This window comes from Mustela nigripes, chromosome 16, assembly GCF_022355385.1.
Source record: "Mustela nigripes isolate SB6536 chromosome 16, MUSNIG.SB6536, whole genome shotgun sequence".
In the NCBI taxonomy this organism is placed as follows: Eukaryota; Metazoa; Chordata; class Mammalia; order Carnivora; family Mustelidae; genus Mustela; species Mustela nigripes.
Genome location: NC_081572.1, coordinates 33,359,835 through 33,376,412, shown reverse-complemented (window position 1 = coordinate 33,376,412; position 16,578 = coordinate 33,359,835). Strand labels below are relative to the sequence as shown.

The following is a 16,578-nucleotide window of genomic DNA, read 5'->3' as shown; positions in this document are numbered from 1 at the left end:
GAGGGAGAAAAAAAGAGAGCATGAACGGGGGGGGGGGGGGGCAGGAGGCAGACAGAGGGAGAAGCAGGTTCCCCACTGAGCAAGAAGCCTGATGTGGGACTTGATCCTAGGACCCTGGGATCATGACCTGAGCCAAAGGCAGACAATTAACCTACTGAGCCACCCAGGCATCCCAAAAATCTTAGCTTTTAAAGAACAAGAATCGATCTAACTAAATATTTCAAGTTGCAGTTGGTAATCTGAAAATATAATACTGCTCAGAACTTCTTCCTGGCTTGCTTTTTTTTAAAACTTCAGATTTACTGACGTGTAATTTATATAGAGTAAGAGTCACTGTTTTTATGTCTGTAGTTCAAAGAATTTTGACAAATATATTCAACTGTATAACCACAACCAATCAAGATATAGAACATTCCCATAGCTACAAAAAATTCCCTGATGTTGGGGCATCTGGGTGGCTCAGTGGGTTAAGCCTCTGTTGGCTCAGGTCACGGTCTCAGGGTCTTAGGATAGAGCTCTGCGGCATTGGATTGCATCGGGCTGTCTGCTCAGCGGGGAGCCAGTTTCCCACTCTCCCTCTGCCTGCCTCTCTGCCTACTTGTGATCTCTCTCTCTCTGTCAAATAAATAAAAAAAATCTTAAAAAAAAAAAATTCCCTGGTGTCCTTTTGTAATCAATCTCCTCCCCCAACACCAGGCCCTAGAAACCATGATTTCTGGCTTTATTCTGATTTTATCTATATTCTCATTTGCAAGAATGTTATAGCCTGCGATAAAAACTTCCTGTGCCCTCTTCTTTTAGGCATAATTTGAGAATACTGCCTTTTGTCCTCACTTAAAAATAGCTGGTGAAGTAACTACACCTCACTTATCTTCCCCAAAGATAATACAGCCTAAAACAAAATGAAAGTGTTGTATCAGTGAATTTTTCCTTTCTTTTTTTTTTTTTTTTAAGATTTTATTTATTTATCTGAAAGAGAGTGTGTGTAAGAGAGAGAGAGAGATCATGGGCAGTGGGGAGAGGTAGCGGGAGAAGCGGACTCCCTTCTGAACAGAGAGCCCAATGTCGGACTCAATCCCAAGACACTGAGACCTGACCTGAGCTGAAGACAGACACTTACTGACTGAGCCAGGTGCCCTGAGTTTTTCTTTTAAAGCAAGTTTTTCCATGGAAGCTTTTGTGTTGCTGCGTACCTTTACTTTAAAACATTACAAAACTTAATAATAATCACACCAGTTAAAATGGATTAATATTAGATGTGTGATAAGGGCTTAAACACAATCATTCTCAAGTGCACATGTATGCCAAGGTGAGGGGTGTGCATAAGAACCAAGTAGGGGGTTTACTAAAAATATAAATTTCCAGGGCTCCTGGGAGGCTCAGTTGGTTAAGTGTCTGCCTTCGGCTCAGGTCATGATCCTGGGTGCTGGGACTGAGCTCCACATTAGGCTCTCCGCTTAGCAAGGAGTCAGTTTCTCTCTCCACCCTTCTTCCGTTCATATTCTCTCTCTCTCAAATAAATAAATAAAATCTTAAAATATATATATATATATATATAAATTCCTGGGTCCCCTAAGCATAGATTTATTCAGTAGGTGGGGATGGGAACTTGTATGTTTTAAACAAGCTCCTTTAGAATTTCAAATAGGCGAGGTTCTAATAGGCTAGGTTTAGGAACCATTGGGAGAACAGTAAATTAAGGGTCAGAAATTAAACCATCTTGGACAAAGTCACTTAACCTCTCCAGACCTCAGTCTACTCTTCAGCAAGGCAAAAGAATTAGACTCACAGTTCTATCCAGCTCCAAAATTAAAAAACTCCAAATTTAATCAAATATGTCAATAAAATCTAAGAATAATTTCCAAAGTTCTCATGAGGTGTCAGAGCTAAACCCTGGATATCCTGAACAGGTTGCTTTAACACACAGGGTAAAACACTCTGCAGACATAGTGGCCATACCATAACTTCTGGAGCCAGATGTTCTGGTTCAGGTTCTGGCCTCTGCCACTTACTTTCTGAGTCTTGCTTTCCTAATCTATAAAATGGAAATCATCAAATATCTTCAGAATCTACATTCTGGGGATATTGTAAGGTTTAAGTCAATAACTCATATAAAGTACTTAGCTTAGACTAAGCCCTCAAAATGTACTAGCCATTAGTTATTATGAAGAAAAATACTATATTTGTAGAATAAAATTTTGTAGGATAATAAATAAAATATTAAAATTTTAAGTTATATAATGTTATAAATATATAATCTGAACTTATGTTATATATATTAAAAGTACACAAAATTTTATTTTCTTTTGCTCTCTCTGTATACACACACATACAGTAAGAGGTCTCTGTATATAAAAGAGGCTTTTTAAATCACAAGGTAAAAGAATTTGTGGTTCAGAGGCACCTGGGTGGCTCAGTCCGTTAAGCATCTGCTTTTGGCTCAGGTCATGATCCCAGGGTCCTGGGATTGAGCCCCAAGTTGGGCTCCCTGCTCAGCAGGGAGTATGCTTGTCCCCCTTCCTCTGCCCCTCTCCCCGCCTGTGCTCTATCTCTGTCGCTATCACTGTCCCTCTCAAATATATAAATAAAATCTTGGGGTGCCTGGGTGGCTCATTCATTAAGCATCTGCCTTCAGCTCGGTCATGATCCCAGGGTCCTGGGATCGAGCCCCACATTGGGCTCTCTGCTCCATGGGAGGCTTGCTTCTCCCTCCCCCCGCCCCCCGCTTGTATTCCCTCTCTTGCTGTCTCTCTCCTTCTGTCAAATAAATAAATAAAATCTTTAAAAAAAAAACCATAAAATGTGATTTAAAACAAAACTTTCTGTTGCATGTTTTTTTTTTTTAAAGATTTTATTTATTTATTCGAGAGAGAGGCAGTGAGAGAGAGCATGAGTGACGAGAAGGTCGGAGGGAGAAGCAGACTCCCCATGGAGCTGGGAGCCCGATGCGGGACTCGATCCGGACTCCGGGATCATGATCCGAGCCGAAAGCAGTTGTCCAACCAACTGAGCCACCCAGGCACCCCTCTGTTGTATGTTAATAGGAAAAATATATTCATAAATCTGAGCTATGTTTCTCCCTATATGCAACCGGCACTGTGTGTACACATAAAATCCAAAAAACGAAGTTCTACACTTAGCACTGAGTTAATCAATTATTAGTTTTTTGGGTGCCTCAGTGGCTCAGTAGGTTAAGTGTCTGCCTTAGGCTCAGGTCATAATCCCGGGCTCCTGGGATTGAGTCCCACATTGGGGTCTCTGTTCAGTGGGAGTCTGCTTTTCCTTCTACTGCTGCTGCTCATGAGGCTCTCTCTCACTCACAAATAAATAAATAAATAAAATCTTTTAAAAAAAATTATTGCTTTTTTTTCTGGACCAACAAATTCCATGTGAATTTTTAGTCTATTCCTCTTTTCCTTGAATTTTAATTCACAGAAATCCATAAATAGCAATATTTACATTAAAAAAATAATTATGTAACTGCTTTTGATCATTTTTTCTTTTTTTTTTTTCCAGTCATTTTTTTCTTAGTCACATTTTCCTTAAAAGTTATGATTAACCATGAAATGCACAACTTCTTTGAATACTATATGCATACGAGATTTCACATTTGGGGGAAATTATTATTTTGTGATTTTTTTCTTTTTTTAAATTTATTTGACAGACAGAGATCTCAAGTCGGTGAGAGGCAGGCAGAGAGAGAGGAGGGAGCAGGATCCCCGCAAAGCAGAGAGCCCGATGCGGGGCTCGATCCCAGGACCCTGGGATCATGACCTGAGTTGAAGGCAGCAGCTTAATCCACTGAGCCACCCAGATGCCCCTACTTTGTGGTTCTTAAAAAAAAAAAAAAAAAAAAACAAGATGAAAGTTTGTGGAATTCAGAATAATTGAATTAGGTGAAAAATTTCTTACTGCACACATAGCTAAGTATCAGATGCAATTTAAAAAAAACACTGTAGTGTCCACCTGTAATATTTGAAAACACGAAAGAAAAATGTGATACCAGTGAATAAAACAGAAGAAATTCAAGGGTTTGTCCACAATAGCCCTACATAATTGTCCCCTGTAAGATGTAGGAACAGTTTGCACCTCAACTCTAGAAATAAACACTCAGTGAACAAAATTAAACGGTCCTGGATGCTAAACTAAGATTTCTGCAATACAAAGGAAAGAAAAAACTACATTCCTATTCTAGAAATATGGACAAAATATGTACTTCCACAGATCAAACACATTATCCAAGATAAAAGACGTATTCATAGTTTCAATTTTAAATAATTCTAAAAAGGGAAAATTTCAGCAACCTGATGAGAATTTTTTCCCTAAAGAAAGGACAGTTCACTCACACAACTAAACCGATATATACTTTCCATAACCACATTAATAAGTCATGATTACTCAGCCTTAGAGCAGATGTGGTGGTTCCCAGCAAAACAGACACAAATAACTCAGCTTCTTATCCTTTGTTCATTCTCAAGAGCCTGTTTAGCCTGTACCTTGACCATTTAGTTTAAACTATGCTAACTATAAGGAACCTCACAAGTTCTTTTTAATTTTATAGGCTGATGGTTCCTAAATGTAACTGAGTTGACTGAAATAAATATGTTTACAGAAAAAAATACAAACACCAAAACTAAAAAATGGTTAATTAAAATAATTTTTAAAGGTTACACATATTCAATCTACCTCTTAAGTTTATTTTCTTTTTTTTTTTTTTAGATTTATTTATTTATTTATTGGACAGAGAGAGATCACAAGTAGGCAGAGAGGCAGGCAGAGAGAGAGGAAGGGAAACAGGCTCCCCGCTAAGCAGAGAGCCAGATGTGGGGCTTGATCCCAGGACCCTGGAATCATGACCCGAGCAGAAGGCAGAGGCCCTAACCCACTGAGCCACCTAGGCGCCCCTTAAGTTTATTTTCAAAACAAGTCCCAATGCAATGTATCAAATATTAAAGAATCACATTTTAACTATACTAAATGAAAAAAACAAGGGATAAAGACAACCAGCTACTGTATAAGCAGAAAAGGCTATCTGGACAGAAGGCTATCTGGACAGAACCACCATGAAATACATAAAAAAGCCTCACAGTGTACTAAGCAGGAGGTTACGCTGTCCTGTGAGTATGCAGATATTGATATATATGGGTTAGAGGTCCTGGCCTTTGGTTAGGGGGTTTCTGAATCAGATCATGAAGTAAGTGGTACAGACTTTTACATCTCTAGTAATCTAGAAAACTGCACAAAGCATATGGAGCAATTCTTTTCAGGCATTGTATCACAGGCAGTACATGATTTCTGACTGCTAAAAGAAGGGATACAAATGAGGAAACCCTATGATGACTCTGGCTTTTCATTTGTAGACACATTTCATGTCTATAGCAAAATCCAAAGAGAAAGAACCCAAGCAAATGGACCTTGAGAGCTTGTTTGGAGGTTCTAGCAGGGGAGCGCAGCTACTCGTATACCCTTGACCGAAGACCGGTCCTCTCCTCTATCGGGGAAGGTCGTCCTCTTCGACCGAGCGCGCAGCTTCGGGAGGGACGCACATGGAGCGGTGAGGGAGGAAGGGGACACCCGCCTAGCCAGCCAGATCAGCCGAATCAACCCTGGCGATCAATGGGGTGACAGATGTCGCAGCCAGATCGCCCTCACATCCGAAAGAACCCAAGCAAAGCAAGGTGGTCTTGGGGCACCTGGCTGGCTCAGTCTGAAGAGCATGAACTCTTGCTCTTGGGATTGTGAGTCTGAGCCCCACAATGGGTATAGAGATTACTAAAGATAATAAATAAACAAAGCACGGTGGTCTTGCTGAGTTCAGAAGCAAACCTGAGTTTAGGGAGGCTGAATAGCTTAATTCTGTGGGACAGATACTAATGAAGAGGGAGCGATGCAGAGAAAGAACTCTAGAAACACGCACAAGGTGCCCTTGAGATTTTAACATACAAAGCTACTTTGCAGGTAAGCGTGAGATTCCATTAGGCTAAGCAAAATACAAGCAATGGGAAAACAACTAACAGGGAGTTGTAAGCTAAACAATTCCTAGAGTTCACACAGAACTAGAAAATACTTGTACTTTAACCAGCTAAAGTGGAGAGACAGCATTCAGGGAAGACCTTGGGGAAAGAGCTTAGAGTAACAGTTACTCCAGATAGCCATAACATGTTTTTTAAAAACCCTTAAACAGGGGCGCCTGGGTGGCTCAGTGGATTAAAGCCCCTGTCTTCGGCTCAGGTCATGATCCCAGGGTCCTGGGATGGAGCCCCTCTGCTCAGCAGGGAGCCTGTTTCTCCCCTCACCCCCTACCTCTGTCTGCCTCACTGCCTACCTATGATCTCTGTCTGTCAAATAAATAAATAAAATCTTTAAAAATAAATAAAAACACTTAAACAGGTCAAGCCGATCCATAGGTAACTTAACTGCTCACCAAAACAAAAAAATTGATGCTCTGTAGAGGAAGACAACAAAATCCATATAATCAGCAATATAATACATGTTCAGCATCTATTAAGAAACAACTAGATCTGTGAAGCATGTAAATATGACCCATAACTGGAAGAAACATTAGTCAACAGAAACAGAAATGTCAGAGATAATGGAATTAGCAGACAAGAATCTAAAAACAGTCAATATAAATATGTTCAAGGATTTAAAGCAGCAATTGGCAAACTTCATATACGGACCAAATCTGACCCACAATAGTTTTATGAAGTTCAAAGAATAGCCATGTGCATTCATTTACAAATGTGTCCGGCTAATACTGTGCTACAAAAGCAAAACTGAATAGCTCTGAAAGACACTATAGTTCACGAAGTCTAAAATATTGAAAATATGGCCTTTTACAGAAAAAGTTTGTTGATACCTGATTTAAAGGAAAACATAAACACATGAGGAAAGAAATGAAATTATAAAAAATGGAACTTCTAGGGGTGCCTGGGTGGGTCAGTCGGTTAGGCATTTATTTGTCTTCAGCTCAGGTCATGATCCCAGAATCCTGGGATCAAGCTCCATGTTGGGCTCCCTGCTCCGTAGAGAACCTGCTTCTCCCTCTCTCTCTGCTGCTCCCCCTACTAGTGCTATCTGTCAAAAAAATAAATAAAATCTTAAAAAAAAAAAAGAGAGAGAGAGATTTCTAGGGCTGAAAATAAAACACCTGTATAGAAAAATTCATTGGCTAGATTACCAATAGATAGATTAGAGGACTGCAGAAGAAACTATTAGAGAACCTGAAGATAGGAGAATAGAAAAGTATCTAAACTAAACGATATAGAGAATAAAGGCCATGAAAGAAATAAACCTCAGTAACCCATGGAATAATAACAACCAGTCTACTATACATGTAACTGGAATTCTAGAAAGAGAGAAGAAAGTGTGTGTTAGTGCGGAGGAGTGTGTGCAGAAAAATAACAATTGGGGCGCCTGGGTGGCTCAGTGGGTTAAAGCCTCTGCCTTCGGCTCAGGTCATGATCCCAGGATCCTGGGATCGAACGCCGCATCAGGCTCTCTGCTCAGCAGGGAGCCTGCTTTCTCCTCTCTCTCTGCCTGTCTCTCTGCCTATATGTGATTTCTGCCTGTCAAATAAATAAATAAAATCTTTAAAAAAAAACTATTAAAAAAAAAAGAAAAATAACAATCCACCAACTCACAGATCTAAGAAACTCCACAAACCTCAGTCAAGACAAATACAAATTAAAACTTAAATCACTGAAAATCATTATAATCATAATATAATCAAGTTGTTATAACTCAGTAATGCTGAGAAAATCTTAAAAGCAATCTGAGGGATGAAGATAAATTATCTACAGGGAAATACAGATAAGACTTCTAGTCAGAATAATACAAACCTAAGACAATGGAATTATTTTTCTGAAGTGCTGAAAAGGGGAAAAAAAAAATCTAGAATCCCAGGAAAATATATTTAAAAAATGAAAGTAACATTAAAAACATTTTCAGACAAACAAAAGCCAAAAAAATCTGTTCTACAAGATGAAAATTTTAATGTACACAAAGGAGTTAAAGAGTTCTGGAAATAATACAAGACTTTTATTCCTCATTAAAAATCTCTTCAAAAATATCTAGCTGTCGGGCGCCTGGGTGGCTCAGTGGTTTAAGCCGCTGCCTTCGGCTCAGGTCATGATCTCAGGGTCCTGGGATCGAGTCCCGCATCGGGCTCTCTGCTCGGTAGGGAGCCTGCTTCCCTCTCTCTATGCCTGCCTCTCCATCTACTTGTGATTTCTCTCTGTCAAATAAATAAATAAAAAATCTTTAAAAAAAAAAAAAAAATCTAGCTGTCTAGGGGAGCCTGGGTGGCTCAGTGGGTTAAAGCCTCTGCCTTCGGCTCGGGTCATGGGATCAAGCCCCGCATCGGGCTCTCTGCTCAGTGGGGAACCTGCTTCCTCCTCTCTCTCTCTGCCTACTTATGATCTCTGTCTGTCAAATAAATAAATAAAAAATCTTAAAAAAAAAACTAGCTGTCTAAAGTAAAAACCACAGCATATGTAAAAGTAAAATATATGATAACATCACCATATAGTATGGGAAGAAGAAGAGAGAATATACTATTGCAAAGCAGTTATATATACTAAAAAAAAAAAAAAAAAAACAAGCTCAGTCCAAAAAAAAAAAAGATAGAAAAAGAAGAATAAGAAATAGTAGGACAAAGAGTTTGAGGATACATTTAAACCCAGTCATATTGACAACTACATTAATTATAAATGTACCAAACATACAAATGAAGGGCAGAGAGTGTCAGACTGGATTAAAAACAAGACCTCAGTACATGCCATCTATAAGAAGCCCATTTTAAACATCAAAACCTAAAAGTAAAAGTAAAGGGATGAAAAAAAGATAACCCATTTAAAATAGTAAATAATATGTAGTGGCCATATTAATATCAGATAAAGTAGGCTTGAGTACAGGGCATATTACTAGAGGAGGATCCATAATGACATTTCATAATGATAAAAACACTAATTCTCAGGAAGTCAGAACAATTCTAAGTGTGCAGGCACTTAATAACAGAGTGTAAAATACATAGAGCAAAAACTGACGGAACTGAAAGGACAAATAAACATCTCCAATTACAGCTGGAAATTTCAATATCCTTCTTTTAGTAGTTGATAGAACAATTAAATTGACAGCTAGTATGGCTACAGAACACTTGAACAATATGGAACACTCCACCCAACAATAGCTAAACCCATATTCTTTTCAGGAACACATGAAACACTCATCAAGATAGACCGTATGATATGATAGAAAACGAATCTCAGGGCATTTAAAAGAAAGTGCCATGCAGAAAGGTACAGATACAAGGAGCACTACCTAAGGAAGAGTGGCAAGTGAAAGTTCTTGATGGTTATTATCTCCAGTTAAGGTCAGCAGCCTTTAACCTATAAAGTGGTAATCAAAGGAAGCTAAAAAGCTACATCCAGCCCAGGTTGTTATTCTCTGTCAGATAAAGGTCTATAAATTCCCTAGAGATCAAGTCAAAAGTAACATTCACTAACTGTACTCATAACCCCCAAGAGTTCCTAATTAATGTCAATAGAAGTTCCTGTCAATGATAAGGAGGTTAAATTTTAAGATTGCAACGAAAAGTTATACTCTCATCAAAGAGGCAAGTTTTAGTTTAGTTTTGTTTTTAAATAATTCAGTATAGTCATTCTAAGTGAAGTCACCTCAATAAGATAGTTCAGCTATTTGTGACATATCAGACATCTGGTTTTGTTTGCTTCAGTTCAAAACCTCATATATCTAGTCTCATGAGATGTATGACATTATATTTTCCAAAGTTTTGACCATGGAATACTTTGCCTTGTTCAGGATAAAAGATGTTTGGTTGGCCAGGGAATAGTATGTCTGGGTGAGAGCAAAATCATAGTTAATTTGGGGGTAAAATTTCTTATAAGAGCAGATATAGGTATTTGTGGAAAAAGTGTTTTAACTTTTAAAATATTCTTAAGATTTAAGTTATACTTCTACAATGTAAACTCTTTTATGAGTAGTGTATAAAAGGAAGTTTTAGTGATTGAAAAAGATTTAACAGAGATATTTCTATGAGGTCAATCTGTACTCTAACTTCAGGGATAGTAATAAACCGAAAGCTCTGAGACAAATTATTAAAGCCCCAAGAATGAAGTCTTGGTACTGCAAACACAAATCAGGGTTTTTGCAGGGAGGATGTGAGATACTCATGTTAACCACTGAAAAAAAATATATTAGTAAAATGACAAACTTGTATGTGCACTGCTGCTTCATTTAAAAAAAAAAAAAAAGTTTTGTTTTTGAACTTAACTAAAAAAGAAACAAAGGCCCCCAAGCCTTTGTTTCTTTTTTCTGTTTTTTGTTTGTTTGTTTGTTTTTTGTTTTTTAAAGATTTTATTTATTTATTTGACAGAAAGATCAGGAATAGGCAGAGAGAGAGAGAGAGAGGAGGAAGCAGGCTTCCCGTGGAGCAGAGAGACCGATGTGGGGCCCGATCCCAGGATCCTGGGATCATGACCTGATCTGAAGGCAGAGATTTTAATCCACAGACCTGACCAGGTGCCCAGGGGGCAGGGGGAGGGCTCTGTTTCTTGCAGAGCCATTTTTTTTTTTTAAAGGGAATACCTAAAATGGTCATATTAGTTAATTGTTAGCCTATCAGGCATAACTCTTTATCGACCAAGATGAAGAATATGATATTACATTAAAAGTGCAGTATGTGGGGCGCCTGGGTGGCTCAGTGGGTTAAAGCATCCGCCTTCAGGTCATGATCCCAGGGTCCTGGGATCGGGCCCCACATCGGGGTCTCTGCTCAGCGGGGAGCCTGCTTCTTCCTCTCTCTCTCTGCCTACTGGTGATCTCTGTCTGTCAAATAAATAAATAAAAATCTTTTAAAATAAATAAATAAATAAATAAATAAGATCTTTAAAAAAATAAATAAAATGTTTAAAAAAAAAGTGCAGTATGCGTATGCAAGAGTTTTTGTAGGGAAGATAAGGGGACAGACATTCTTCACCTTAGGAAGCTCCCTTAGAACTGATAAAACATTCCTAAAGACTAGAGCTGTTTGTACAACATCTGTAATGTCAATTCATAGCCTAATCCATCATCCATACACAGAAGTCAAGTGAGAATCCAAAGGCAAAACTTCCAATTAGTTTTGTCTGGAAACTTTAGGGCAAAGGTAATAAAATCAAGAATCCTGTGCTGATTCACTGGGAAAACATTTGTTTGCCACACTCCTTCACTAAGGAACAAAAGGAGTCAGTGGTTAGTCTGGAATGTGATTCATTAGGAATATCTGGGTGATAAATAAATGAAAGGAGATGACAAATGGTTGTCTGTACAACTTGCAAAACCTTTGTTTTCTTTAAGTCCGACATTTAGGGGACTTCAAAAATGCCTTTGTAAACAGGAATTCTACTTCTCAAATTCTTTTAATCATTGCTTTTCTTATCATAGTCAGAAAACCACTTACTTAAGGTTATGGTGTACAACAAATCATTCTAGAAGGCTAGAGCATATAACTATTAATTCTAAATGGGCACAAAAAAGTTTAACTAGTGTTTATATTATTTTTGTGAGGAAGGTCCCACGTTTACAAATTAAGTCTCTGGTCCCTCTCTATAAAATGTAGCATCACTAATGCCCAAGCAGTAATTTGGATATTAATGTGGGTTTGTTTTCTGAAAATGCTAGTAACTTACTGCATATAATCAGACTTCTATCTCACATTCCTCATTTGATGAAAAGCCTATTAGTAGTCGTAGTAGAAATAATAATAGTAATAATGCCTGTACACCTTAGGTAACTCCAAGAATATAGGAGATTCTTTTTTTAAAAAAAGGTTTTTTATTTATTTTAGACAGAGTGCCTGTGTGTGCACAACTTGGGGAAGAGGTAGAGGGCGAGAATTTTCAAGCAACTCCTGGCTGAGCATGGGGCTTGATCCACCCCCAAAAGATCATGACCAAGCTGAAACCAAGAGTCAGATGCCCAACTGACCGAGCCACCCAGGTGTCCCTATATGACATTCTAAAGCAAAAAAGTGTTATGGTAAGTATAAAACTGCTAACCAAAACAAAAAAATGTATAGTAAATTCTGTAGTTCAAGACCCCAAGTTGTAAGGACATGCTGTTAAAGTCATTTTTATTATACTGAAATAATCCATAAGATATGTTTCCTTTTTTTTTTTTTTTAAAGATTTTATTTTTACATAATCTCTACACCCCATGTGGGGCTCAAACTCACCACTCTAAGATCAAGAGTTTTATACTCCGCCCACTGAGCCAGCCCCATGCCTCTAGACATGTTTTACTTTTCTTTTCTAAACCTAAGCAATTTTTAAAAAAGATTTTATTTATTTATTTGGCAGAGAGAGAGAGATCATAAGTAGGCAGGGAGGCAGGCAGAGGGAGAGGAGGAAGCAGGCTCCCTGTTGAGCAGAGAGCCCGATGCGGGCCTCGATCCCAGGACCCTAAGATCATGACCCGAGCTTTAACCCCCTGAGCCACCCAGGTGCCCCAACCTAAGCAATTTTTTATCAGAAAGTTGATTTAAGTGTTCAGGAGAAGTGGACCACATATTTACAGAGAACTTTAAAAAGGTTACCATAAATTGTTTAAAATATCTACTCAACACGGCAGATTTCAGTTAAACTAAATCTCCTCACCTTTCTTTTAAGCACACATTAATAAACAGTGATTTAAGGGCAGGAAGTTATCCAGTCTATGCATACCCGTTTTATTTTGGGAAACCTGGCCCTGTCTCCTGGAGACCCTGGCTTCTTCTTTTGATGTGGTGATATAAGAGTTAATAGATGAATCATTCCTTGGGGAAAGGCAGGGAAAAGAGCTGATCATGCCTTCATCAAAAAAAGCACAAACAGACCTTTTCTAAGAAGGGCCTGTTTGGTTTTCCCGCAAGAGCCCTGAATCACTGCATACTTATAGACAGAGTCATTATACCTATACAGAGCAGTATCAAGTTATACTAGAATCCTACTTTTGCCAATGTCTCCCGTTTTTTTCTTTTCTTCTTACAGAGGGAAAGACAGGTGAGCAAGAAGCAATAATCAGAAGTGAAGCAGGAAGAAAAGTAAAGAGGTTGGCTAACAATTTTTTAGAAGAATTATTCTACCTCATGGCATTAAACAATTACTATAATATTTCTTTTACTGAACCTACTTCACAATTTCATTTCAATCCATACCCATGTAGTTTTCCAAGTAACATTTACTTTAGGCATTAAACAGCCAACAGTCATAAAGTGTAAAAAATGTCTACATTTAAGGAAAAAAACGGCTTTTTAATAGCACACTACGAAATACTATATACGTACTATAAAGTACTTACTTGTTCCTTAAAGGAAACAGGGCGCTATATACAAAAGGTTTCTATAAATATTGAACAGCAATCAAGAGGTCAGATTTTTTTAAATGTACAATTTTTAGCACATACTTCAGTGATGAAATAATCCTAAACTTTAAAGCAGAAATAGGCCTCTAAATCTTATACTAAGGCAAATATCTCATAATTAACTTTATATTTATTTTATAACAAAAAGAAAAATATTTTTTCTATTATAATGGCTACATTAAACAAATAATCCATTAATACTATTCAAATTGTAATGCCTTGATGTTATAGCTTCTAATAAAACCTGATTTGTCCACATTGAAATGAATTGTTCCAAAGCTTTTCTACATCCCAACTACATCTAGAAAGGGCAACTCTAATATTTTCAATATGTGAGTATCTCTCTCATTCTGATCCCCAAAGGTGAGGGAATTCGATGGTTAAAATATATACAACAAAGGGGGTGCCTGGGTGACTCCGTTGATTAAGTGTCTGACTTCAGCTCAGGTCATGGTCTCAGGGTCCTAGGATAGAGCCCCTGTTGTGCTCCCCTGCTCAGCAGGGAGTCTGCTTGTCCCTCTGCACCTCCCCCTGCTGGTGTTCTCTCAAATAAATAAAATAAAAATTAAACACACACACACACACACACACACACACACACACACGACACACCAAAGGGCAAAGTTATCTGTAAAATATATTCAGCCTTCTCTTTATAGCTCAATATTTGGGTGCCTTTTACCATTATTCTTGATAGGTATTGTTTCCATTAGACTTCATTTTCTAGGAGCTGGGTTTACTTGAAAGGCATAGGTTTATTAAGGCTTTGTCCAGGAAACTGCTCCACCTAGTGTCAAAACTGTTCACATATCACATTATCTGAGACCTTAATTCTTGCCAAAGGACACATTCTCTTTGCCATTGTTAAACAGAATAGAATTTATATATCGTAAATGGCACTTACAGTTTACAAATTGTTCTTTAATCACCTACTTGTCTTGTAACATGGTGAATAATAATGTACGTGCATATAAGGAGCATGTCTAGGATATATTTCTCATTATCAAGTACCAAAGTTCCTGTTTATGTTACCCTGGTTGATTACAGGATTATGAATCATATTTTTCTAGTAATGGGAAGTAATTCTACAGTGGCTACTGAAATAACCCACCAGTTTTCCCAATTATTTATAACAATCTAAACTTCACCCATAAATTACTTACTTTTCAAAATGACTGCAATGTTGAAAAACAAGTATTTAATAATTGCACTCATCAATGATTACAACATGAAGTAAGAATTAAATCTTGCTGTCATCGGGCACATCATTTGAAAGAAATTTCCCCACTTTCCTCTTCACGCAAAGTTAGTTTATTTTCCCTTGATGGTTTTCTAGACCATTCAAAGATTTGCACAACTATATTCTCTTCTAAAAACATGATGTTAAGTCTAATATTATGACCTGGAAGAGAGAAGTGGTGATTCTTTTTTTTTTTTTTTTTTTTTTTGGCAAAGGGATGAATAAATGCATATGTCCTGTAAAAAAATCCTTAGAAGGTGGCTAGGTCACTAACCCTATGAGTTAGAGCAAGGGTTAACAAACCATAGCCTGCAGAACAAATGCAGTCAGGCCACCTGTTTTTGTGAATTAAGGCTGATTAGAAAACAGTCTCATTCTTTTCCACACTATCCATGGATGCTTTCTCACTGCAATAGCAGATCTGAGGAGTTGCAAAAGAGACTATATGGCTGAAGATATTTATTATCTGGCTCTTTGCAGAAAAAAAATGCTGACCAGTGAGCTGTCTAGCCCTAGGTCAGACCATTATTAAGGTGGAAATTTTGATTCATCCAAATAGAGATGCATCAAAGAGGTTAACAGCAGCAACATTATCTTCATTAACTTGTTTTTACTCTGGGCATAATTTCCACTAGTAAATAAGCATTCCTGGATCACTCATATTCTAAATCTTCTGAAAGGAAACCCGCTACATGCTTGTTAAAACTAAAATAGATTTGTTAATGGATTTCTGAAAATGAGTATCCAAGAGAAGAGTGCTTAGAAGGCGCAATCTGAGAAAAATCTGCCAGCTACAGAAGGCTTTTTACATCTGATCTACTTTTTTAAAAACATGAATAAAGTAAATGAATGAAGTAAGTAGCCTGCAATACTTGTCAGGGAAAATTCATCATACAAAGGAACAAAAAATGCCTGCATTAGAAATAAAATTGGTGCTCCCTTTTTTTTTTTTTTTTTTTTAAAGGATTTTGTTTACTTATCTGAGAAAGACTGCACAAGCAGGGTAAGTAGCAGGCAGAGGGAGAGGGAGAAGCAGCCTCCCCACTGAGCAGGGAGCCCAATCTGGGGCCTGATCCCAGGACCCTGGGATCATAACCTGAGCCTAAAGCCTGACTGAGCCACCCAGGTGCCCCTACAAATGCTACTTAATTTCTAATTTGTTATTTAGTAAGGATACTTTTCTTATATGAAAAAATAACATGGCTTACTATACAGACATACCAGAGATCGTAAGCATGCTCATATACACTAAATGAAAAACAAAAGCACATTTTAAGTCATTCATTGTGCTGGTGTTTATCTAAATTTAAGTAAATTTAACGCAAAGAACATAGTACAGTGTTGTTTATAAACCAGAGACTAAATGTAGTTTTATTTGCTGGGGAAATAAAGAGGCTGTAGTGATGTTCAATACAAAATTGTTATGCAAAGTAAGAAAAAGCCATATACAGATTAGGTCATTTTTCATCAATAGTCGTAACAGTCAGACATTTGGGACAGCCAATAAAGGAAGTACAATGATTCTGCCTTATTCTGCACACTCCCCAGGATTTTTCAAAGCTTTTATTTTATTATTATTAACTTATTCAACATATATTTACTGAATACCTAGTATGCATCAGATACTATTCTAGATACCAGAATACAGCAGTAAGCAGGATAGAAAAAATTCCCGTCCTTAAAGAGCTTATATTGCAAATATTTGGGTTTTTTTTAGAGGGGAAGGGGCAGAGGTAGAGAAAGAGAGAATCTTAAGCAGGCTCCACGCCCAGTGTGAGGCTTGATCTCACAATCCTGAGATCATGACCTGAGCTGAAATTAAGAGTCAGATACTTAATTGACTTAACCATCCAGGTGCCCCAAGAGCTTATAGTTTAGAAGTGAAGCTCATACTTTAGTATCTGTATTTTATAGCATATTAGGTTTTCTTATTTCAG

General features: G+C 37.7%; 1 protein-coding gene across 2 annotated transcripts in view; it reads right to left on the bottom strand.

The window, feature by feature from the left end:
• VMP1 (vacuole membrane protein 1) overlaps positions 1 to 16,578 on the bottom strand; it is a 140,166-nt gene that overhangs the window by 81,116 nt on the left and 42,472 nt on the right. The window lies entirely within an intron of this gene.